Genomic DNA, 26,180 nt, shown 5'->3' on the forward strand with positions numbered 1-26,180 from the left:
TACTTTCTGATGGTGTAAAAAATACATTACTATAGTAAATGTTCTCAGAAAATGCAAAAATCGTACATTGTAATGAGATTATGAGTATAAGTGACCATCAGGGGATATTCGATCCAAAACAATTTCACAAGTAACATTCGCATTATATCAGTAACAATAAAACAATATATTTGATCACAAGTATTGAAATGTAATAGGTGTGAAATAAAATAACAAATATAAATTTTACGTTAGTTTCAACATTATTACAATACAAAATTGTAATCATATACTGCATCATATACTCGTATCTGTATCTGTAGAGTAGGGAGGGTGAGTGTAAGCCCACAGCACTGAGGCCACATGTGACCCATTGTACATCCTCCCGAGGAGGTTTCCTCCTAGGTCATCGTCCATCCTGTCCTTTCCAGGAAGGTGGACAGGCCACTGGGAGACATCTCCTTTATATCGGCAGGTGTAGGCCAAGACTCGCCGAACACACACTCTCTTATTGACGATAACTCCGGGCACTCGCATAGGACATGCCTGACAGTTTCATCTTCTTGTTCACACATCCTGCATAGAGGTGGTGTCCACTAGCCACATGTTATGGAGGTGTTTCCTTAGTTGACAGTGGCTAGTCAGAAATCCTACTGTTAAGCGTAGATTTTTCCTGGTCATCGCCAGATATTTCTTCGGCGCCAACTTCTCAGGATGCCCAGGGTGATCCTGGCAAGATTGCATCCTTTGATTCCATCCCATCTCTTTAAGGATTGAGCATGGGTGTAACATTTGATTAGTTCCGCAATTGTCGAAGTCATCCGTAGGTGCCACTGGGTCCTAAAATTCTCAGTCCAGCCGCTTCCTTGGCTAAAGAGTCGGCAATGCGATTACTTTGACTCCTGTCGTGCCCTTCAACCCACCTCAGGATATTACATTACATCAACATTACATTACATCACAACATTACATTACATCAAGAATCTTGATAAATAACAGGATTGAACTGACCGATATTTGATGAAAATCCATTATAACGTATTCAAAAACATACTTTAATGTGAGATTATCACTTGACAATTAACAAAACCACTAAAAAAATTATTGGAATAATTTGTTCCAAAAATTAATTGAATAGGCAAATCTAAAAACGTAAAATAAAACTGCAATCGTAACAATGTAAGTTACATTTTGTGAGTTTTATCAGCTCTTAAAGCAAGCGAAAAAATGTATTCGAAGAGAAGAAAGTAATACAAATCATGAAATTATGAAACAACAAGAATTAATTGGCGCTCCGGGGCGACTTGATGGATTCCAATGGCGCATTTGCTTTTTCAGCTGCAGGAAAACAGGGAAAAACCTGCAGCACCATATTGGTGCTTCATTTATAATTGTTTCATTAGTTATTTCTTGAAATTTAATGAATTTTGAACGAGTTCTTTGCGCTGCGTTTGAGTCTGATACATACTCGCAGTAAATGTTTATTAAATTAGGTTGTTTCAAAAGTTTTGTCCGTTTTTATGAGTTTCTTCAAACTGCCAAATCTCAGTGAATCCAATTTATTCGTAACACAAGTCGATTAATTTCGTCAGCATAAAAATTGTGTGCTCGGGTTTCGATATAGTCGACGAATGCCGTTTTTGCCCGGTAATGATTAAAGGAGTCTCTATCGGTGAGAAAGTTATGGAAGTGCTTGAAAAGATAGTAGTCGGTTGGCAAGAGGTTTGTGGAGTATAGTGGGTGAGGCCTCAAATCGCCTCAAATCGTTTAATTTTCGGACGATGATCTGTGAGACGTGCGGACGGGCGTTGTCTTGGAACAGGATCGGACCTCTTCTGTTGACCTGTGCCGGCTGCTGCTGACGCAACTTTCGGTACATTTCGTCGATTTCCTCGCAGTAGGACTCTGCTGTGGTGGTTTAGCCCGGTTGCAGAAAGTCATTGAATCACACCAGCCGCTGACCTCAATGTAGTAACCGTGGTCTTTTTTTGATGGGTTTTCGTCTTTGGGAAGTGCCTGGGTGGCTCATCGGTGTCCAACCACCGCACCGTCCTGAACTTTTCATGACAAGTGGCGATCCGATCCAAAAACGGTTTGATTGCGTGAAAGTAAAGAGAAACAGTCCTTGAAATGTAACAATTTTTGTCTATCGTTCAAATCGTGGGGCCACCACTTTTTGAGCTATTTGACTTTAGCAATACTTTTTGAACCATCAAAAAACGCTTGGGAGCTGACGCCTAGATCTTTCGCCATCCTACGTACCATTTGTGATGGGTTATAGTCTTTCCCAGGGTCCTCAAATCCTCGTCCTGGGTTACTATAGGTCGACCACTTCGGGGATCATTGTCGAGGCTAAAATCTCCGGAACGAAATTTCGCAAACCAACGTTGAACAGTGCGTTCCTTAACAGTAACATTGCCAAATGCCTGGTTAATTTTTCGGTCTGTTTCGTCAGCGCTTCTTTTTAATTTGAATTCGTAGAGGAAAATTGGTCAAAAATCACTCAACGATATCAGATAGTAATAAACTGGAAAAAGCGGACAAAAATCTTTTGAACAACCTAATAATACCTTGAATGAATACGTTAATTATCCTGAGCATTTCATAATAATTGTAAATTATCTTTACGCGATACGCGTGATGAAGAAAAATTGTAATTGCTCTGTTTTGTTTTACTTAGTGTATCATTGTGAAGGTTATGATCGCATTTTTGTTTTGTGTTGTATTTTGCCAAATACTTTTTCAAAAATTTAAGTTGCTAGTTGTGAACATACTAACAATACATTCAAGTTGAAATTCAATACGATTATCAACTCAGAAATCATGTAAAAAAAAGTTTTTTTTGAAAATATATTTTGTTATTGGATTTTTTTACGTTAGACAATATATGTAACACATTTAAATACAAAACATTTTTGCAGAGAGTTGAAAAATAATTCTTATTTTCTAAAAACCAATAAAAAAATTTGCCATTGGTTTTTAACAATTCCAGAAATATCTCATTTCATAATTTTTTGAAAAGTTATTTATTTATTCATTTATTTGTATCCAAACAGACCTACTGGTCTAATTACATGGATGTAATATTACAAATAATTTATATTAATTTACAAGAGATTAACATGAAAAATAAAAGTAAAATTAAAAATGAAAATGAAAATTAAAGTAAAAGTGAACACTATGATTTTTTTCAATATTAGTTTTAATTTAACAAATAAGAAAATTTATTTTAGTAGTGATTATAATCAGTTAGGATTAGGATGATAAAATAATTTGTTTGATTATAATGTTTCTAAACATATTTTGAGTAATTGACTAATCCAGATCAATGAGTGTGTTAAAATAATTTGCTAATCGACACGTGGTTGTAAGAGGAGCTCTAGTAGTTCTATGTAAAACAGGGATATTAAATTAACAGAAGAGCGCATTCTCCATAGAGGCACATTAAATCGCAGAAAGTAACGTTGGTGAATTAGTTTTATTATTAATAATATTAAATAAAAACAGCAAAATGTTAAGCACTCTTCGATCTTCCAAAGATAGAATTTTGAATTCATGTCTAAGATGGGTAGTTCTAACTACATTATAATCGGGATATACTTACATTATGCTTTTTATAATACAGGTATCTTAAACATTTGTTTTGAATTTTTTCTAGCAAGAATAATGTAGTCTGGTCCATGCCAAATTATTGCATCAAATTCCAGTTTTGGCCTAACTAAACTATAATACAAAATTTTAAGGGAATGTACATTGGTAAAATTAAATGATTGTCTTATTAAATAACTTAGCAATCGGTTTGCAAAGGTATGAAGTATACTTTGACCTATATGTCCCCAAATTGTCATGTTACCATTCAATAAATGGCAAATGAAGACTACAATGACTGTGCTAACACCCAAAAGTGGAAAACAAATTTGTTGTGAGATAGCGTTCACAGAAAAGTAGCTTTCCTAACTTGCTGTCCTCACGTCATTATTTAGATTTGTCGAAAGGCTTATACACCTTTTCGTCATTGACATTTTTTCGATGTAAATGTTTATCGCTGTTCCCGAGATTCGTTTCAGATTCGATTCAAATTCGACGCCAAACACGCTCCGCACGAAACTCCGATCGAAAAGAATAATGGGTACACTAACAATATTGGCTAAGCTCCAAAATCGGAAGGAGACGTCGGCGATTGTTTTTATCGCAAGGAGCTAGTTAAACTTGGAAACTCATTTATTCAACGATATTCTGTTTGTTTTCGTCCGTTTTGCTTCGGAGCCGAAAAAGACCCGTTGTCCGCTTTTTATTCGATTAATTTAAAGCTTGTTGATTTCAATAATCAATGTAATTTGAACCGGATCCTACTTTTTATTTCGCCAGAAGAATATTCTCATATATAATTTATACTTATCGGAAAGTTATCCCCGGAAATTTATTTCAAAAGTGAAAAAAAGTGAAAAACCGATACTTCAATATCTCTCAATGTAATTAATTCACCTCATTTTTTTGAAGTTTGAGTATTGAAAAATAACTAAACGGTAGAAAGAATTTCAACCTCTGACGTATCAATCAAAAATAGCACTGTTCTCACACGCCAGAACTGCAAAAATATACAGGGTGTTCCTTAAACACATGCTAATATTTAAGGAGGTAATTCTTAGACCCATTTTAAGGAAAAAACGTCCTATGGACGTATGTCCTAAACGCTTTAACTTTTGAGATACAGGGTGGCAAAGTTTTCAAAAATAATCAGTTTTTTAATAATAATTGAGATAATTTTATAGACATCTTTGGCATATTTGCTACATATGTTCCATGCCTCAAGGCGCATTTTCTGATGTACAATTTTTTTTAATTTTCTCTGCCAGTGGCGTACGTACGTATATTTTTGGCGAAAAAAATACTACGCCACTGCTTTATCTTGAATTAAAAATTATTTTAAAAATCTCCATACATTTTTGAGCACATTTGATTTGTTGGGTTTTCTTTGTCCGACGCATGGTTTTCGCTCAAAAAATTAAAAATCGCTTTACTTAAGGATAAATTCCTTAAAAATCTGATGCGGTATCGTGCATCGACTGAAAGCAAACTAAGAGATCAGATTTGTTGCAAAATAATTGAGGATCTAAAAGGTATTTGTTTGTTGTCAGATGCACTCTTCTCAATTAAAATTACGTCATAACGCAGCACCGCTGAATAATTTTTGAAAACATAAATTTAGTTATCCTGGAATAAATGACGTGTAGCAGAATTTATTTACTGCACCTCTTGGAAATATGGAGTTTGTCGATATGTGATTTCTTTTAAAGATTAAAAGCAGAAAAAACAGCGTACCCACCATAGCAATAAAAAACGAATTCTCTGTATGTACAAATGTCAGTAGCTAATATTGATGTTGGTTTAAAGTAAGGTGTTAAAAACTGTCACAGCGCGTTTTGATTGATTTTGAAGTGTTATTGAAGTTATTTTGGTAGTCCGCTGTTTTTCTGAATATCAGTAAATATGGTAAATTATACGAATGCGGAAATGGCGCAAATGCATTACGTATATGGCCTTGCCGATGGCAATGCAACAGAAGCCAGGCGCATTTATCAGGAAAGATATCCTAATCGTGCCTTACCAGATAGCCGAACCTTTTCAAATGTTCATCGTCGACTTGGGGAAACTGGTAGTTTCAAGAAAGGCACTCCGGAAGGTAGACCTCGTGTAGTAAGAACTCCTGAAATTGAGGAAGCGGTGCTGCAAGAAATTGAGGAACATCCTGAGATGAGTACGAGGAAGATCGCTAGAACTCTGGATATTTGTCATCAAATTGTTTGGCGTATTTTTGTTGATTTTTTGTTATACCCATACCATATTTCAAGAGTGCAGGCATTACTCCCCACAGATTTTCCACAGCGTGTGAACTTCAGTCAGTGTTATCTTCAAAGTATTGCACTAAATCCGCAGTTTGAGACACAGATTTTGTTCACAGACGAAGCAAATTTTTCTCGGAATGCCATTCAAAATTTCCATAACAATCATGTGTGGGCTGAAGAAAATCCCCATGCAATAACCGAAACCCATTTCCAACACCAATTTTCGGTTAATGTATGGGCAGGAATTATAGGTGATCATCTAATAGGCCCATTTTTTCTACCAGGACGCCTTGATGGTCGTTCTTATTTACACTTTCTCGAAGAAGACTTACCTGGGTTATTGGAAGATGTGCCATTTGCGATAAGGAGTCGAATATGGTACATGCACGATGGCGCCCCTTCTCATTTCAGTGTAATTGTCCGAAACCATTTAAATATATTTATCCTAATCGTTGGATAGGTCGCGGAGGACCTCAGCAATGGCCAGCAAGATCCCCCGATCTCAACCAATTTAGATTTTTTTATGGGGTCACCTTAAAACTCTTTTGTATAAAACTCCCGTTAATACTTTAGAAGATTTAAGAGATCGAATAGTTGCCTCGTGTGAAACTATACGAAATACGCTGGGAATATTTGAACGGGTGCGTAATTCCATGCGTAGAAGGGCGGAAGCATACTAAGTGCAGGTGGTCACTTCCAACAATTTTTATAATCAGTTTTGGTATTATTACTAATGAATAAATTTGTGCTATTAGTTTAGACTTACTGTCACAAAATAAAATAAAACTCGTTTTTGTGAAAAATTAATTTTTTTGCAGATTATGTTTTCAAATATTATTAGGGAATTGGTAATGCGTTATGAAGCAATTTTCAGATTCTCATTCATTTTAGAATTGATCTAATTTCTTAATTTGCTTTCTGTCGGTTTTTATTTTTTTGAGTGAAAATCATGCGTCGGACAAAGAAATACCAAGAGATCAAATTTTCTCAAAAATAAATGAGGATTTTGAAAATGATTTTATTTTGAAAAGAAAGCATTGGCGTAGTACTTTTTCTCCAAAAATATTCAATGCGAAACCCGTAGGGATGCCACTGTTTGAAAAAATACAAATTTGTGTACATCAGAAAATGCGCCTTGAGGCATGGAACATATGTACCAAATATGCCAAAGATGTCTACAAAATTATCTCAGTTATTATTAAAAAACTGATTATTTTTGAAAACTTTGCCACCCTGTATCTCAAAAGTTAAGGCGTTTAGGACATACGTCCATAGGAAGATTTTTTCTTAAAATGGGTCTAAGAATTACCTCCTTAAATATTAGCATGTGTTTAAGGAACACCCTGTATACAGATATACAGGGTGTTTCTTAATGATATGTGAATATTCAAAGGCATTGATCTACATGAAAAAATAATGATAGGTTGCTATATAAACTATGCTCCAAAAATATTTTTTACGAAAATACGAGGTGCCATAGTTAAGGGAAAAATGGAATTTAATATTTTCGAAACCGTTCGGAGAGTAGTGACTTTTGATAAGAGTTGAAATATCCAGTAAGAGTTTGCTTCGTTTGCTAAATCTTCGTTATTTCTATTGATTTTGCTAATATATTTAAGCGTTGATACCTGGATGCAACTTTCTCGTCCAATGCTATCCGATGTGCTTTTTAACACTTTGAAGTTGAAAAACTTTTATAGGAATCGCTACTACACTTGATCCACTATCGCCTTCGGTTGATGGCGAAGAAATTATAACATAAAACTTGTAAATATACAAATATTCAAGTAATAACGATGAACTCTATTATACTTGAATACGTTATGGATTTTCAATCCCATCACATATGAAAAAACCATTAGATATTCAAAGTATGCACATAAGACACTGAAAAAATTGAACATTTAATCATGAGTATCTGAAGTCAGGAAAACATTTCTGAAAATGATAACAAATTAGGAAATATTGATTATTATTTCAATCATATAATGTTTTCATTACATTCGAATATATAGTGCAAAATTGAAAATTATATCTCCTTTTAGCTTTCGGACGGGATATCAAGGTCATTGTAAATCCAAGATGGCCGCAGCTACAAAATGGCGGATTACACATTTTTTTACAACTATATAATTATGGGTATCAAATGACAGGGCTTGACTAGTACTAGTGTATTAGTACACTATTAAAAACATGCAAATCCAATATAATCTCTACACGAAGAATTTTGTCAACATGGATGGATCTCCTACCCAAGTCAAGATTTTGTATCGTATCGAAGATTGTGTGGCATTAGGGTAGCTAAAAAGGATACATCGTTAGCGATGCACTACCCAAGTTGAGGTACAAGGCATTAGGATGGATAAAAATTAGAAACTAAAAACTTGAAAATGAAATAAGTAAAAAAGTGTTTTTATGGTAAACGGTTTTATTTGAAAATCTTCTAGAAATTAAGAAATAATTTGGAAGGTCCTAGGTAGCAGTTATCACACAACTTCCCTCAGCAATCTAAGGGATTATCAGTTAAAAAAATAATACAATATTTGGGCGTAGTATTTACATATTTACTTAGGTTACGTTAAGCCCAATGATTTTATTATTTTTTTATCTGATCATTACCATAGATTGCTGAGGAGAGTGGTGTGATGACCGCTACCTAGATCTTCCGAACTATTATTTAATATCATTTTCCTGAGTGATTAGCAATTTTATATTATTGTTAAGGATCTGCAAACAGACGCTGAACATCATAATTGAAAAAAAAATATTCAAAACTAATTCCATCTTACCCTATTTAATGTTCAAAATGTTTAGCTTTCCCGACAATAACAAAGTCTGTTTAAATGTAATGCAGAAAATGCATTTGTAAACTTCTTCTATTCCATCCATGGGATCTGGAATATATTATAATTACATAACAATAACTTTAGATTCCATGTATCTTCTCAGAAAAATTTAGAGTCATCATATCGGGTTATCTAGTGGGCTATTCTAAAGAAAGATTAGTGTGGCATTATTCACTTTTTTCAAGTCTTGGTGACTCTCTGAAAAGTTTCAACTTTATTTTCAACACTAGTTTGTTTCTGGGTAGTTGGTAGTTTTATGTTTTCTTAAGTCTGAAAATAAAAGATAAACATAACTTTGAAGAAAATTATATGCAAAATCCAATCCAGTTTGTCCCAATGAATGTTCGAAATGATCACTATTTACTTTATGGCAGAAATGAAGTTTGTTTCACAAATTAATTTTTTACATCATGGAGTGTTTCTGAGGTACTTTCGTTGGAAGGGCCTCTTTAGATTACACATATCACCTCAAAAACATCTGGAGGTATCATATCAGGTAGTCTAGCAGACCATTCTAAGGAAACAGTTGAACAATTCTAACAGTTTGGATAAGTGACAAACTCAGATGAGTTTTCAACTGATGTTGCGTTTCAGCAAAATTAGGCAATTCGGATAAAGTATACGTTAAACAACCGTAGTTTATTCCTGAACTCATGAATAGAATAAGAGATGCTTGCAACGAAATTACTTCAGAAGCATAATATAATAAATTGGGAAATAAACTCAATTATTGTCGCTATGTCAATGGTTGAAATTTTGAACATTTATTGGTATACACTGAGGAGAATTCATGATATTTATCGTTTGTTTGCAGATTCTTGAAATCAATTTAAACTTGCTAATTACTCAGGAACGGCTAATCTGATTTCTCAAAATATACCAGTGTTAGATAGAGAATTAAAAGACATAGCATAATCACAGTAGAATAATACAACCAGTAGGCTCTCTTATCACTTGATCCGCCAGAGTTGCTGGGGACCTTCAACCGCTCTTAGGATGAGATTCTCATCCAACGCATTCAGTGCTGTAGTATTGAAGGATTCGACGGCCCACGTACATCAGACTAGTTATAATGAACGGCCGGAAATTGATATTGTGTTTAATTTATTCGCTGTTGTTATTATTGTTTTTAGTTTTTGTAGTTGGTTATAAGTAATTTACCACGAAATATTCTATAATAACCTTAAATTTCGTTTTTATATGAGCGCACGCCTATGGTAAAAGAACGAAGTTTATTTTTACTATGACATAATACCACCTTCCCATAAGTCGATATCGTATATTTTTCAAAGTGATATCAATCATTGTTCAAGAAGAATCCTACCTGTTGGCTACCCTCATGTGTAACTCAAGTCGAGATTTGCAATTATTTATTTATTTATTTCAACGGACAAGCCAATTTTTACAAATATCTTTTTATAAATTGTACATGTGCTTACAAACTAAAGATACATCAGATGTTTTTAATCGATTTTTTGAAGGATAATAATGATGAATTAAACAATTCCAGGTTAAGATGGTAATGATTTGCTGATTTCAATATCCTACATATTGTTTCATTCTGACCATAATTGGTTCTACAGAAAGGAATTTTAAAAATATCACTATTTCTGGTTCTTCTATCATTCACAGAGAGAGTAGTACAAAGCTCAACTATTTCTGGAGAATCAATATAGCCGTTTAATACTTTGTGGACAAACACAAGATCTGTTTCAAGTCTCCTATGAGTTAAGGTGTTCATGTTCAATATGTTCAATATCTGTGAGTAGTTATACTCTCCTCTATTTAATCCTAACTGAAAAGCAACATATCTCAAGAATTTGTTTTGACACCCCTCTAACAACTCAACATCAACATTATAATAGGGTGACCATACAATGGAGTTATACTCAAGAATGGATCTCACTTGTGCACAATAAATCAGTTTTATAGATTCGACACTTAGGTCTCTAGCAGAACGAAGTGTAAAACCTAACATCTTACGGGCTCGAGATGAGGCTTCCGTTATTTGGTACTTAAACGACATTTTTGAGTCAAAAACGACACCTAAATCTTTTATTTAATCCGTTACTGCTAAATCATTCCCATTAATTTTATACGAGTAATCATATACATTATTGATCCTTGAGAAAGTAATTTTTTGACACTTATCTGGATTCAAATGCAAAAGGTTGACGTCACACCAGCTAGAAAACTGTACCAAATCACATTGAAGTGCCTGAGCATCTGATATATTTTGTATTGATTTGAACACCTTTAAATCATCTGCAAACATTGGAAATGAGCTGAAGGTAAAAACAGTGGAGACATCATTGATAAATAAATTTAACAGTAATGGGCCTATGTGGGATCCCTGAGGAACACCTGATGGTGTTATCAGATTTTATGTGGTAACCTAACGAATGTATTAAAATAATTTCTCATGGAGGGTTTATACATTATAGGATACTTGCACAGTTGTGCAGGTAATATTCCATATATACTTTCAGACACATGCTCTCGGAGGTTTATTAAATATGTTTCGAAATCTATGAATCAACATTCAATTTTTCACCTATTTTCATCCGTTTTTCTGCAACTATAGTTTATCTTGAAATGGTAAATTAAAAAAAACCTTGTTTGTTTGAATACTTTCAACCGAATTTTCAAGTCATTCGTCGTACTGGTCGTATCTACCACTTTCACCTGAATGTATAGAATGTACTCGTATGTAGTGGAAGCTGATAATGCGACACTTCCGTTGTTATGGTAAACTCCTTGCGGTTTTGTGAATTAATAGCAATGCTTTTCCGCAAAGCATTGGTCGTCTGAATTCCTCATTTTTTAAATCAGATACATGACTAAGATAATTTCAAGAACATGACTTATTCTGCGTTGAAATATTCTGTGAACAGTTTAGGTCAGAACCTTGTTCTGAACCCTTGACCGAAATGAAATCTTTCCAATATTTTCGTAAGTATAATGTGTTTTTTTAAAAACGAGGAAGTTGAGATGGAAATAAAACATGTGCCGTAATCCGGAAGTCCAATTTCCACTATTTCTTTGTAGTACATGCATATTTTAATTAGATATTCTTTATAAAGATTTCAGTACCAACAATTGGCAGGCGTTCCGTGACGGCTTACACTTTTTTTATTCACTATTAAATTGTGAGGCAGTATATCACTTTTTTGTTTTTCAATAGGTACGTTCTTTTAGATCTTGTGATTTATATTATATTGTAATTCAAGTGGAGTTACAGTTTTTAGTTTCGAAAAAGCTTTCTTGATAGTATTTTCATTTTGAGAAGCTATTTGTGTGTTTTGGTCTCTAAGGGCATATGCTAGTGTTTCAGAGATATTGCGTATATAGAATTTTGAAGAAAGTTTTTTAGGTGCTTCAATTGTCGTGTCTGTCGATTCAGTTATTTTTGTGTGTTTCTTGTGTCAGATTGTGGTTTATTGAGTATCCAACCAAGTTACAAACTTACTTCTTTGGTCAACTCTTTATATTTCAAATTGCGACTTCTTTGGTCCACTCTGTATATTTCAAATTGTGATGTATGTTCCAATTGGAAATTATTACTCACTTGCCGGTAATGACTCAGAAACCCTCGTGGTTTTCATATTCAAGAATGCCCAAAATTACTGTTTCGTTGAAACCTACTAAACTACCAAATGAGTTGACGACATCGTAATTATGTTTACTTTAGATTATGAGTGAGTTAAGCCAGACACCCTTCGTTGAGCTTCTTTTTATGAGGAGGTTAAATTTTGTTTACACATGTGGGCACAGCATGAGTGAGTGAAGAAACAAAATGTCGAATAGAAAGAATGATGGTTGGAGTTGACGCCGATTCTGAATATTTCATTTGATGGGCTATTCGGCTATTTCATCAGGATATACTGTTGTTAGAAGCCACTGTTTGGACAATTCTTTTGTGGCTTTATATACTAGTGTAAATAAGGATTTTGTTCATAAAGATTGATTCTAGTCCACCCTCACACTCAACGAATAGTTATTTCTTGATTGACTCCTGATAAACAGACTATGAAATAAAACAATGTCAAATGGTACGAACAAATAATGTTATGGAAGAAACAATGTTTGAAGTACAAACTGAATAGGAAATATCTATTTATGATATAAGTGTTTAAAGTAAGGTTTTAAAATAAAACTTACATTTAACACAAATATCATAAAAAGTTTTTTGTACAACTCTGTCTTGTTTCCATAATAAAATAGATTAATTTAATATTTTTATAAAAACACATCTTAACATTTCTTGTTATGTTATTTCTTGAATGCTCCATGGAATAAATTGCCTACACCTTGTGGTAAGGCGAATATTTTATTGAATTCTTTTGGACTCTTTTTTTATATTTTTCAAATTGTAGAAGGTGAATAAACCCAGAAAAGGTCGATCAAAAAAATTATTATATGAAATCAGAAGTGAAATCATATAAAACATAATCTTATTCCTCATCTAACTTGAGTAATGTTCTCTTTCAAATGACGATTTTCTTCAAAAGTATTGCTTTTGGTCAATTACGATTTAACTCATGTGGTATGTACCTACATATACGGTATTTTGAAGTTTAAAATTTTTAAAACGTCAAGTAAAACGACAAGTGCGACTCTGTACAAGCAGCCTTGTCTGGGAGATCACGTGCACTATGCATGGTAATGTTTTTGAGCACTCCGTAGCTCAGATGGACAGACAGAAAATGTATTTGGAAGCGATGCTATCTAGGTGGCTGTCCAGAATACGAGGTAAATTGTTCTCAAAGATACTTTGATAGAGAAGTACAAGAAATTGCACGTATTTTGGTTAACTTGAGAAAAGATGCTAGATTTATTGAAAATGTTCTACTCTACGAAATAGAAAATCCCCCGAACTTATTTTCCCACCTTTTCGGATATAAGTAATGAACATTCTGTTGGATAAGAGAAATCCGGAAAGTTTTATTACTCCTTAAGGCAGACTTTCCAATTTTCTTATGTCGGGCTCATAAAGTTCTGATTTATTTTTGTCTGACAAAGCCGTAGCAATCCCGTTAGCTTGGAAATGGAGCATATCAAGCAGAATGAGAAAGAACCATGTTGATCTCAGAAAATCTGAGTCGGTTATGGATATGAATTCTTATAGTTCCAGCATTTGCATTTTATACGAAATTATATTAATTATCCAACTGATAAAATATTCCTTCTCCTTGAAAGACGCGTTAATTTGACTTTCAGAAATAGTTTTTTTGAACATTCGGTTCAATTCTTACGAGCGCCGCGACGGTTAGATGTTACCCTTAAAGGGTCAAATGTCGTATTATTGAGTTGCTGAAATTACTGTATTGAGTCTCCTTCTGAGTAACAGAGTAATAGGTAGAATGTAATTTGACTTTTTGTTATTGTTTCAACTTGAAAAAAATCACGTAAAAATACACGTATAGGATCTATTTTCTCGCTATCTTTAAACAATTCAAAATTTTGTCTAAAATTTTTGTACTAATATACACTATAAAGTCTGTTTTCGAAATTCTCCATTATGAAAACTTCATTGGAAGTTTTTTGTAAATCATGTTTTTTATTCTATAAAAAAGGAAAGAAGTGTACCCGAGTTGTTTCTTTGATCTGACCTTTGGCCAGTCTTCGGGATTCCCCTATTAAACTTGAGACAGGGAGGAAAAAATGAAGTAGAACACTGTCCTGCTGAAAATGATCCTGAAACAGATCCTTCTGTAAGACTAAATTACTTTCAGCATCAATTTGAGTTTCTAGCCCGTGAGTGTCAGTATGTTGTATCGTAACATACTTGTTAGATTTCATTCGAAAAATTAGGGACAAATAATGGAATTTACAATAATACCAGCAAAATATTACCTTTTTCTTTTCTCACAGTCACGAGTCCTGTCTGTTCTTTAATCGTTTTTGAAGAACTGGTGAGCTCTGCAGAAAATTGTCAAAAACTTTGAGTTACTTCATGTAATACTCATGCTTATGGGTAGTTTCTTTATTTGTCACCGACAAATCAAGATCATACCTGGATTTATATCATGATTTGGATATCTTTAATTAAGAGGAACTGCCGTCCTTCGTGCGCACTTTCTAACCTATCCATAAATTAAAATCCTGAAGAGAGTAAACATTTCCAAGGTTTATTCATTTATTCAAATGGCCAATGAAAAGAATAATAAGTAACACTGAATTGATAATACGTCCCTAGAATTCGTCATCCAGGCGTTGATGAGAAGAGGGATTGACGGCACAAGCTGCAGGAAGATAAGACCTCATGCTTAAAGGAAGATTGGTATACACGACCGTTATGGGAGAAACAGTAATCGCTCGTGTGGCAAGGGGTTGTCTTATGGGTGGCTTTGTCCCATATGTTGAAGAATTTTGTAATTGTTGGATTACTTACGTGTTATGGACCATAATGGACAAACCGTACTGGGCTGGCGGGTGGCGTCATCTTGGTTCAGGGCAATCATATTGATAGCAGTAGCATTCGCTAAGAGGAACGAAACAGAGGGCTTAGGACCTGTAAAATTTGAAGGTGAAGGGATACTTCTGTCTGCGGAAGTCAAATATCTTGAATGGATCCCAGCTGCCGGGCTGACCAACACCAAGCTCTGGGAGTAATAGAAAAAAAGGCGAAAGTGACACTTAGGCTGGCCAGACTCGCTACAGAAATACATGAGTGATGGCATCAGATATTATATACCATGGTGGTTGAACTTCTCTGGATGGAGCGCATCCCAAACGTCCAATTTTTCATGACACTGGCCCATAATTCAGGCTGAATTTGATAGATGGCATGGGTTATGTTGGCTTTGAGGGCCGCTGTCGTTTGTAACTTATTCGCATACACCTGCGACTCAAGAAAACCCCACAAAAAAAAGTCTAACGGGACCAAATCGCTCAATCTCGATGGCCAGTTTACATCATCTCCACATGAAATGACCATGCCTTTAAATCGTTCGTGCAGAATATCCAATATGGCATGAGCTGTGTAGCACGTCCTGTTGGCCAAAAGAAGTTGGTTCAGGTACCAGATACCCCGAATAGTTACTGCGTAATATAAACCACTGGAGAGTCTTACTACACTGACTAGACAACAATTCATCTACAAATTGAATAATGAATAGCATTTCTTCAGGTGGTTGACGTTTCGGAAAACCTTTTTTCGGTTTCAAAACCAAAAATCATTAATACAATGCTTTTGAGGAAAGAAACATTTACTCCCCACATAAAATGTATTTCAAAGAAAAGTAATTGTGAACTAGCGGCCGCTCTGGTCCGCACGGTTGCAGTGCTGATACTAAATAAACATACAGTGCATCTCTTCAATGTCCCCCCTTTTATTTTTGAACGGGTCAACTCAAAAATTTGAAATTAGGTATAATGAAATTAATGCATGAATACGTGAAATTGAGACAAATTAAACTTTCAAGATGGCGACTGGGCACCATCTGGGAAAAAAATGAATGGACATATATTTTTAAAGCTCCTGACAAATGCTTCACAACCCTTGAATAAAATATCAATATCGTCAACTACTGCAAAATGGCGGAACTGTTAATAATTGCCTGAATACATTGACATTTAATTACATAATATGAGGTAATAAGCTTGAGGTCTTGACAAATGAACAGCCTATCTGATATTGTAACGTAAAATTTGAACACTTCAGAAACGTTGGGATAATTTTGTTAACCTGGGTATAGATCCCTCAGAGAGAATCGAAATGACCTTACTAAATCAACAAGTAACGCGGTAGATATTTGGAATAAACATATTTACTAGGGTAAGGAAGGTTGCATACCGTATGCTAATTCAAAGATTTAATTGATTTAAATATTGGAATTCAAATTTGCGCATGTCCCGACTAACAGAACGGTAAAGAGATCGAGAACGAAGGAGTCGAGAAGATTAGCTGGTACAAAATTTTTCGTTGGTTTATCAAAAGAAGCGAAATCACATTCCTGTACCTGTTGATATGTAAAGGAATTTTGGAGGCTGTTCTGGGAAGAAGGTAGGTTGCATCCTTATCCGTTTTGACAATTATATCGTTGAATCAAAAGTTAAATTCAATTCTTATTTTTGTAGATCTGTCAGGCCTCCATACCTTATCATATCAATAACGCCGTTTTTACATAGAAATTGGTAACACGGAGATTACTATTAATCACAATAATTCTTTGGTGCAGTTGGATAGGAAATGATGAATAAATAATTTTCACCTTGGACTTCAATCAGTTGGATCCTAAGGTCAGAACGAATCTATTTTTTATTTCATATGGAAATTGTGCAAGGACGTAGGAGAAATTTCCCCGTGTACCGTTAGAATTCCAGCATATATCCCTTCCTGAATTATTTAACTTTCCCTCCCTGATTTTGCAAAAGGCGAGCTCTGGATTAGAAAAGATAATCCTAACAAATATTTAGTTCCCACATATACGTACTATTATTGTGACCCTTGGGGTCGTTCGAAAGAAAATAAGTGTTAATTTTGAAGTGTAAGCCAAGGGTAACGTTACTCCGGGTACCGAAATTTTTTATATATTAATTATTAATATACAATTTAATATTTATTGTGGCAATAAACCCGCCTTCTCCGAAAGTCCGTGAAAGTGTTTTTTTATATTTCCCAGTTTAGAGAAAACAAGCTGGGTGGCGCCCATAAAAACAAAAAAAAGAAACTAAAAGACTTCTGAATTAGAGAACGGATTTTTCATGACATTTTCCTAGACTTACTCACGACCCAGTCACCAGACGAGAGCAACCGGAGCATAAGTATCCCAAAAATTCGAAAATAACGGGATAATATTTCACGCCGAACATTTTCGAACGAAGTAACGTCTATATCTCTACAAACATTTATTATTCTCTGCCGTATATCCAAAATTGAAGCAGGTTTACTTTCGTACATCTATTGCTTCAAATAGCCCCATAAAAAAGTCCAAAGGAGTCAAATCTGGCCAGCGGGCTGGCCATTCTGTAGGACCTCGACGGCCAATCCGACGACCGGGAAAAATAGTATCCAAATAGTTTCTTACTTGTCTGGAGTAATGTGGTGGTGCTTCATCTTGTTGGAATACAATATCCATATCGAATTCATTAGAATTCACTTCGGCGATTTCAGTGATGAGAGGGTCAACAGTAGTTTCCAGCATATTCAAATACCGTTTCTCTGTTTAATTTTGGTCAATAAATAGAGGTCCTACAATATGGTTTCCCACTATTTCTGCCAAAACGTTATTTTTTTCTGGATATTGGGTAAGTGTTTCCCGGAAAACGTGAGGATTGATGTCACTCCAATAACGGCAATTTTGTCTGTGAACATTGCCATTTAAAAAAATGTGCATTCGTCACTGAAACAAATATTATGGACATAGGTAGGATGCCTTGCAATGATTTCCGTCATGATTTCGCAGAATTTTGTTCTTCGACCAGGGTTATCTTCAGTTAATCGGTGTATCATTTTAATTTTGTATGGATGATACCTATTCCTCTTAAAAAGTCTCCATACAGTAGAAGAAGACACCTTACAAACATTCGCGACGGAATAAGTACACTGTTCAGGATTTACTACCATCTCACCAATTATTTAATATTGATATTTCTAGAAATATCGATATTAATGTGTTTGTCTTCAGGAAATTATTAAATGTTCCGCCATTTTGTAGAAGGTGAAGATATTGACTTCATATTCTAAGGTTGTGAAGTATTCGTCAAGAGCTTCAAGACCCCTCCGTTCCATTTAATTTTTTTCCCAGATAGCGCTCAGTCGCCATCTAGAACGTTTCATCTGTCAATTTCACTTCATAATAAAGTAAGTATTCATGCATTAATTTCATTATCCCAAATTTCAGTTTTTTGAGTTAACCCGTTCAAAATATAAAAGGGGGGGGGATTAAAAAAATGCCCTGTATGAACGCGTGCGATCGCTACTAATCATAAGACGAGGGCGCAAATTCAGCGAATGTGAGCTGAACTGCATGAGACGCACGTGTACACGCGTATCGTGGAAGATCCGCAAATTGAACGCAGTTTCGAATTCGAAGTGACAATCGTCCCACTATGTCCGATCGAGTTAAAAAATCATTGCTTTTATTGAGTTCGGAATCAGAATACGACAATGATATGGAAGACGAACTTTTGCTTTATGGTTCGCTAGTTAATGTTAATAGAGTAAAATCACCCAACTAGAACTTTCTCTTGGAAAGGAAAAAATCTGGAGATATAGGACTTCGCTACTTTCTTGTTAGAAACATGTTATAACAAATTATTCCATATTAGGTCTATTTGAATTTAGTCCTCCAAGAATCCTCTTCTCAACATAAAATCACTATCAAAGCTCCGCAATTTATTCCACTGAAATATTTATTCCATATCAAATTGTTTTTATTTGTGTTTATGGGAAAATATGACCAGGAATAGGTAATTTTGTTTACTCCACCGGAGATAACTTCTCCATCATTGTCCCTTTTGAGCAATTCACACCCACCTACTCCGCCCCATTTCATCCCATCAAAGCCGGAACTGCGACAGATCCGTAACCGAAATAGCTTTTGATCTGGCTTTGCAGGGCGGAGGATAGCTTCTGTGTCGAGGAAATAGGTTTCGAGCTTTCCCCAGGCACAGCAGCTCGTTTCCGGGAATTTCAGAGGAAATTTGTTGTATTAGGGACGCAGCAGTCAAGTGGAGGAAGAGAATAGGTGAAGTGAGGAAAGAAAATTGGGAGAGTGAGTAGATGTTCAGGGCGTGGTCAAATAGTACGTTTCGGCAGGTTACTGTACGAGGTCTGTTTGAAAAATAAGGTGAATTTTCATTTATCTCAAAAAATATTCATTTATCCATTAATTTCTATTTTGACCAATTCAAAATAGCCCCCCTCAGTGCCAGAGTTTTTTCCAATCCTCGAAGCAGTTTAAATATGCACTTTTTTGTATGTCCTTCCGCTCTCTCACCGATTCGGTTTTTATCTATTCAATCTTCCCAAAACGCCGTCCTATCATGGTCCTTATGGGAACAGAAATAAGTCGCATGGGGTCAAATCTGGTGAATACGGTGGCTGAGGCATGATTATGGTGTTGTTTTTGACAAAAAAACTACGAACAAGCAATGAGTAGTGGGCAGGTGTTTTTCCACGATACAGGACGTTTTCTTCGTATTGCTTCTCGCAAGCGGCGGATAACTTCAATACTCCGTATTGATCGTACGACCATGCGGCAAAAACTCCTGGTGCACTACGCCACGGTAATCGAAGAAAACTGAGCAAAATTTTGACATTTGGCGTGCTTTTTTTGGTCTTAGCTTTCCTGGGGCTATTGGGATTATTGGACTTTGGTTTCATACCCATGATTCGTCACCAGTTATGACTCTTTTAAGCAAATCTGGATCGCCGTTAACGTCATTCAACAACTCCTGAGCGATATTCTTACAACAGTTTTTTTTTGTGAAAATTAAGCAATGTTGGAACGGACTTCGCTGCCACACGCTTCATGTCCAAAATTTCTGAAAAAATTGCATGGCATGAGCCAACCTCAGCAACTTCTCTGATAGTGATTCGACAATCCCCCATTACATTTTTCTTCACTTTCTCAACATTTTCATTGGTTGTTGATATGCTGGGACGTCCAAGGCTAGCATCGCCATTCACGTCTTCTCGAGCTTCTTGTACCACTTGTAAACATTTTTCTGGCTCAGAATACAATCACCGTATGCCACTGTCAACATTTCGAATGATCGGTTTTTTTCGATAGTAGAAAATCGCCGAACAAGCAAAACACTTCTATCTCTCATGCTCCTCACCAACGAACTAAACATACTAAACAGCTGAAACGGTGAACAAATGTTCTAGACTAACATAAAAAAATAATCAAATCCCTAATTGAATGTATGTAACCAGCGAAATTTGATCATTCAGCTTATTTTTTTAACAGAACTCTAATATGCATTTTAAGCCCCAACAAGACAGTTTTTATAGTGTCTTATTCACGAGAAAAGATAGTTAGTTGGGCCCTAATGTTTCGTTATTTAATGCATTTAATTTCAGACTACATTCTTTAGTATACGAAGTATACATTCTCGAAAAACTTTAAATTATAAGGGAGGTAGATGGGGAGATGGTACTAAACAAAAAGTTCATTATCACTCAGAAAATCTCGTAATGATAATCTTAAACGATGTCTAGGTTTCAACCAGAACGTATTCATTTATGGAGTGACCATTCATAAGAATAACCAAGAATAATGCTTTTCTAAGACGAAGCCTTTTTAAATATATGGTTTATACAACTATGAACCTGAGACGTGAAGTTTTGACGATGGTCTATAATATAACAATGGTCAATAATTCGGAATTTGATTTGAAACCATAATAATACATGGATAGCACGTCATTGTTATCAGTTGTTTTTTTTTGGACCTCATTAAAATTTCCTCACAGTATAGGTACGGAGCCCACCTAAAACTACTTGCCTACCCCTGGTCTATAACATATCAAGCAATCAAATTTCAAGAAATATTTGCCTAGAAAATATTTACCTTCGGATGAACACGATAGAATGTAAAAATATGAGCCCACATTTCAAATGGAAAAATTCACGAAAAAAACCCACATACAGCATCGATTGATGATTGACATTGGCCACTAGAGCGTAGTGTTATTATCAGTTTTGAATATTACACCACAAGTTTTCCCAATTTTGGTAAAAATAAGACAAAAAATCATGTGACACTCTCAAATCGTCCGTAAAATTCTGATTTGGTTCTGTAATGTTTGTTTTTGTACTATGGAATGACAAAGTGAATCGTCCACGTGGAAAAATAGTTAGTTTTCACTTAAAAAAGCAGTTTGATGTTTCAAACAGAAATCTGATAAAACAGTCAGGGTATAGTCGAAGTAACCTGTATTGTGCCTAGTTAAAAGTGTCGGCTTTCTCAAAGGCCAATAAACCAATACAGAGAAATAGGGCCGCTGCCAACTAGTCCACGTGGACTGAAGAATTGACAATTCGTATTGGATAATTTTTACTAACTGAGTTTTGTGATTGGTTGAAGAGTCATAAAATTTAATTTGAAGTCATGTTACGACGACGAATAGAATGCTGGCCGTCGTGTTGTCAATGTTCAGTTCAGGAACTGATCGCGATTTAAGTGACTAAATTCGATATTGGTGCAGTTATAATTACTTGAAAATTTTTGTTATCTGTTTAAAATGTGGCGTCCTTGAACAAGTACTAATAGTAATAACGAGTGTGATAACAACACATACTTTTTCCTGTATAGTGATTCCAATGTGAAAAAGAGATACCAGTGAATAAGATTCGGATGCATTTGAATATTGAAACACAGATATTATGTTTCAATGCATATAAGAATCTACATCTCAAGTTCGGTTTCGTGGGAAACAAACTATTATAAGCAACATCAGATTTGACCGAAATTCCTTTCTCAGCTTTACGTAAAATAGTCAAAAACAAACCTTGTGAACGCAAGACGCGAGTGATACGGGATTTCCAAAACCTTTAGATGTCCATCTAATAAAATCATTAAAAAAAAACAATATACGACTCTTGTAAAAGCAATGAGATTCCTACAACTGAAATCATAAGGAATAAATTGAATACTTCCGGCCATAACGTGAGCTGCTGTGACAAAACTATTCAGAATTGGATTTAGATTTAAGATAATAAACAAACGTCAAGCAGTTATGAAATGCAGAAGAAGAGTGGAATTGCGTAACAAATACTTAGAACAAATAACTAAATATAGCTCGAGAATGTGTACGCCTAATATGCCTACAAACAAAGGATCGCGGGGAAGCAAAGGATTGGTTCCGAGTTCTTTTAAATTATGTGGAAAAAAACTTGAGGATTGCAATGTTGACTATCATAAGAACATGGAAGCTAATATTTTTGATGAATGGTTTGAAAACACATTGATCCCAAATTTGGATGCGAATAGTGTAATAGTTCTTGACAACGCTTCCTTCCTATATATATATATATATATATATATATATATATATATATATATATATATATATATATAGGGGGAAATTCGTGGACAAGACACTCAAGAAATATGGAGGCAAACCGCGGACACGTGTTTCTGGCTATTGGCCTCATCAGCGCGGTGCAGCCAATTGCAAAGATGTACAACAACTGGTTACCAAAAATGAAAAAACATCACACATGCACGGTGTCACCAACAGGAGCTAACCGCACATTTGTGGTTTCAATTAGAAGACCCAGCATTCCCAGGCATCATCTAACATCACCACGTAGGCAGCTATAGCTACCTGCGTGACTTCCGGGTCCAGGATATAAATACATAGATATAGATTATTATCGAGTGTGTATGATATACATCAAAAGGGGGAAATTCGTGGTTTGCCTCCATATTTCTTGAGTGTCTTGTCCATGAATTTCCACGAATATATATATATATATATATATATATATATATATATATATATATATATATATATATATATATATATATATGTGTGTGTGTGTGTGTGTGTCATTTTTTCGACGTTTCGAATGGAGCCATTTTCAAGAATCACTTGGAACTGTACTTACATGACTCGAGGACGAGGTCGCAATCGAAATATTTTCATCTCCAAACTATTCTACACAATATTAGAAAGACTCTATCTAGTGGAGTACACCAGAGTGCACAAACGCTGCCTTGATACAGTTTGGTACTCCACAACGGGTAAAGGGGTGATTATTTCAAATGCTGATGATCATTGAACAAATAATAAAATGAACTTGACGATTATTATAAAAGCATAAAGTGATTTTATGTTCACTTCATTGAACAAAAACCATACTATCCAGAGCCGGTTATTCCTATGTTCACACCCACTTTCTTTCATGAAAAATGCGAAAACGATCCGTCAATAACATATATTGGCTGATTACCTAACTCTATTTTCGGATGTAGGTACGTAATTTTTTTATCAATCACCACTGCGATAATTAATCGAAAAACTGCATTGGATATCCGCCAACATGTGCTGAATTTAGATATACATAGGTGTTCCCGATGATTCCCTTGATTGTATCCTGGCATTTATTTTCAAGGTATTGAATGAATGATTTTCGATATATTGCTCGATACCTATTGGTTTTCACATTTTCTTCACTATTCAATTATTATTATTTATTCTAATTCAGCTACTCAATACTACTTTCATTTATAATGACTATTTCTCTAGACCATTTAGGTATCTATACTTGAAGAAAAGTAAGTTTATAACTATAAGAAGACGTAAATTTAGAAATTTAAAAATTAATATTACACCTCTGGGTAATTGAATGAATGGTACACTTAATGAATTAATAAATCTATTCAAATACTCAAAAGTAATATTTAAAATACGTATACTTCGAAATTGATGTTATTACACTTGCTTCACTTTTGATTATCGCTTGCTAATACTGTCGTACATTGAGCTCCGAACACTCTCCGAACTGGTCCTTAAAATTATAAAACAATCGAAAACTGGCCAAATATTTGTTGAAACGTTCATTCCCATCATTCATTTCACCTTCTGTTATTATTCTCAGTTCAGCATGTAGTTCTTGTGCGACGAAAGGTGGAAGAATGAAAAAATCTCCGAAGAGTAATTTTGTAAAAATTGAGGCGATGCTCCAGCGATGTTCTGTATCAAACATCGCGGAAACATGAGCAGCTATCGAGATGAACCTATACACTCAGATATACTTACGCACTCTAGTTCCCAGAAATAAATAATGAATAGACCAACCGTGTTGTCAAAAATCATTATATTTTCAGATAAAAATTCTGTAAGCTTACAGTACGAATAATAGTCTAAGTAAATTTATTAAAAACAATGAAGACAAAACTTCTGTGTCGGATAGATCAGGAGTATATAAGCTGACTTGTGGCTCTTACCCAAAACTGTATATTGGCCAAACAAAAAGAACATTTTTTCAAAGCATTAAAGAGCATAGAAGTAGTTTTGTAAATAGAAAGACCAATTTCACATTTGCGAACCACCTTTCAGCAGAAGGACATGAGTTCATGAATACGTGTTACATTTAGAAGAGAAAAATTTAAAGCTCAATCTTCAATCAAATTTAGAGATTCAAAGGTTTGGGTAATTTACTGAATGACCAAATAGAATTAAATAACTCCCCGTTACTAAATATTTTTTCAAATGTGGAAATACATAAGTTCAGGTAATTTCAACTCAAAAATTGAATAGAACTGGCTGATACTTGATGAAAATCCACAATAAAACTCAATAATACAGTTTATTGTATGATTTTCACTATAAAAAGTTTTACAAAAACAGCGACACGTGTTTCGCTATACAATAGGTTTCGCAAGCGTACTTTTTTCATTACAAACTCAGGTACAACTAAAACATCAAATGGCCAGGAAAAACTCAAGTACTTGAAATGTAAGCACTTCAAATTGTAAAATTAGGTAAGTATATAAAGCATTGAATATGTAGAATATAGTTAGTTAAGACACCACCGAAGAAGCCATTGTATGGCGAAACACGTGTTGCGGTTTTGTAAAACTGTTTAGTGAAAATCTCACAAAGTTTGTCTTGAATACGTTATGGATTTTCATCAAATATCGGCCAATTCCATCATATACCATGAAATTAGCAAAAAAATGCAGCCAAAGAAGTAGATCTCACAATAGATTTTTATTTATTTTTATTAAATATAAACTGCTGTTTATAATAGACGCAAAAATAGCGAAAGATTAAACTGAAATATCCTTAAAAATAAAATTATATATCGAAGTGTGGTTTTTATATAAATGGACAACGAAAATTAGTGCAAGTGAATACAGAAATCCTAATTTTCACTTCATATTTATACTTTCAGTTCAACTTTTGAATATACATTTTTTTGGAAAAATCACTTTACGTTTTTTAACACGCTTTTATTACCTTCACCTGTATGTATGTATGTATGTATGTCTGTTTGTTTGTAACTCTCAAGCTCGGGATCTGTATTTGACAGAATTATAGACATTATTGCTTGATCTATTCGCAGGCAGATGACGCTTAGATAACCTCCTTGATATAATTCGAACTCATTTTACATGTATATCTTCATTTGAAAAAACTATTTTTTTATAAACTCGCGCCCCTGCTGCCTTATTTGAAACCCTCCTTTGCGCGCCTGCTGCTTTGGGCTTGGTAGCTGATTTTCAGGCTCCCTTTCCGGAATCGGAAAATATCAATGGTAATTTTTCTGAACAATATACGGCTGATTGATCCCAAAGTTTAGATAAAATAAATATAGTTTAAAAAGACTGAAAAACACGCTTTTATAGCATACGAAACTAAAAAATGAAAAATAAATATAGTTTAATAATAAAAAAACACGCTTTTAAACAACTAAAAAGTTAAAAATATTAAAAAAAAAAATAAACTTGAAACAATAACGAACGAAAAATGCTAGTATTATTCTGAAAAAAGTGTATATCAAGCGCCCGTCGCTTTTTTCACAACAATACTAGTATTTTTCGTT

General features: G+C 34.7%; 1 protein-coding gene and 1 long non-coding RNA gene across 3 annotated transcripts in view; both read left to right on the forward strand.

Annotated features, from left to right (window-relative positions):
- The window catches only part of Rbfox1 (RNA-binding Fox protein 1), a 159,855-nt gene that overhangs the window by 29,147 nt on the left and 104,528 nt on the right, over positions 1–26,180 (forward strand). The window lies entirely within an intron of this gene.
- Positions 13,259–26,180, forward strand: part of LOC141485905 (uncharacterized) — a 51,874-nt gene continuing 38,952 nt past the window's right edge. Inside the window, exon 1 of the long non-coding RNA XR_012467526.1 lies at positions 13,259–16,915. This is a non-coding gene — a long non-coding RNA (uncharacterized lncRNA). The remainder of the gene's footprint in view (positions 16,916–26,180) is intronic.

This window comes from Leptinotarsa decemlineata, unplaced genomic scaffold, assembly GCF_025532065.1.
Source record: "Leptinotarsa decemlineata unplaced genomic scaffold, Ldec_3_MD MMD2_tig00026340_RagTag_RagTag, whole genome shotgun sequence".
NCBI lineage: Eukaryota > Metazoa > Arthropoda > Insecta > Coleoptera > Chrysomelidae > Leptinotarsa > Leptinotarsa decemlineata.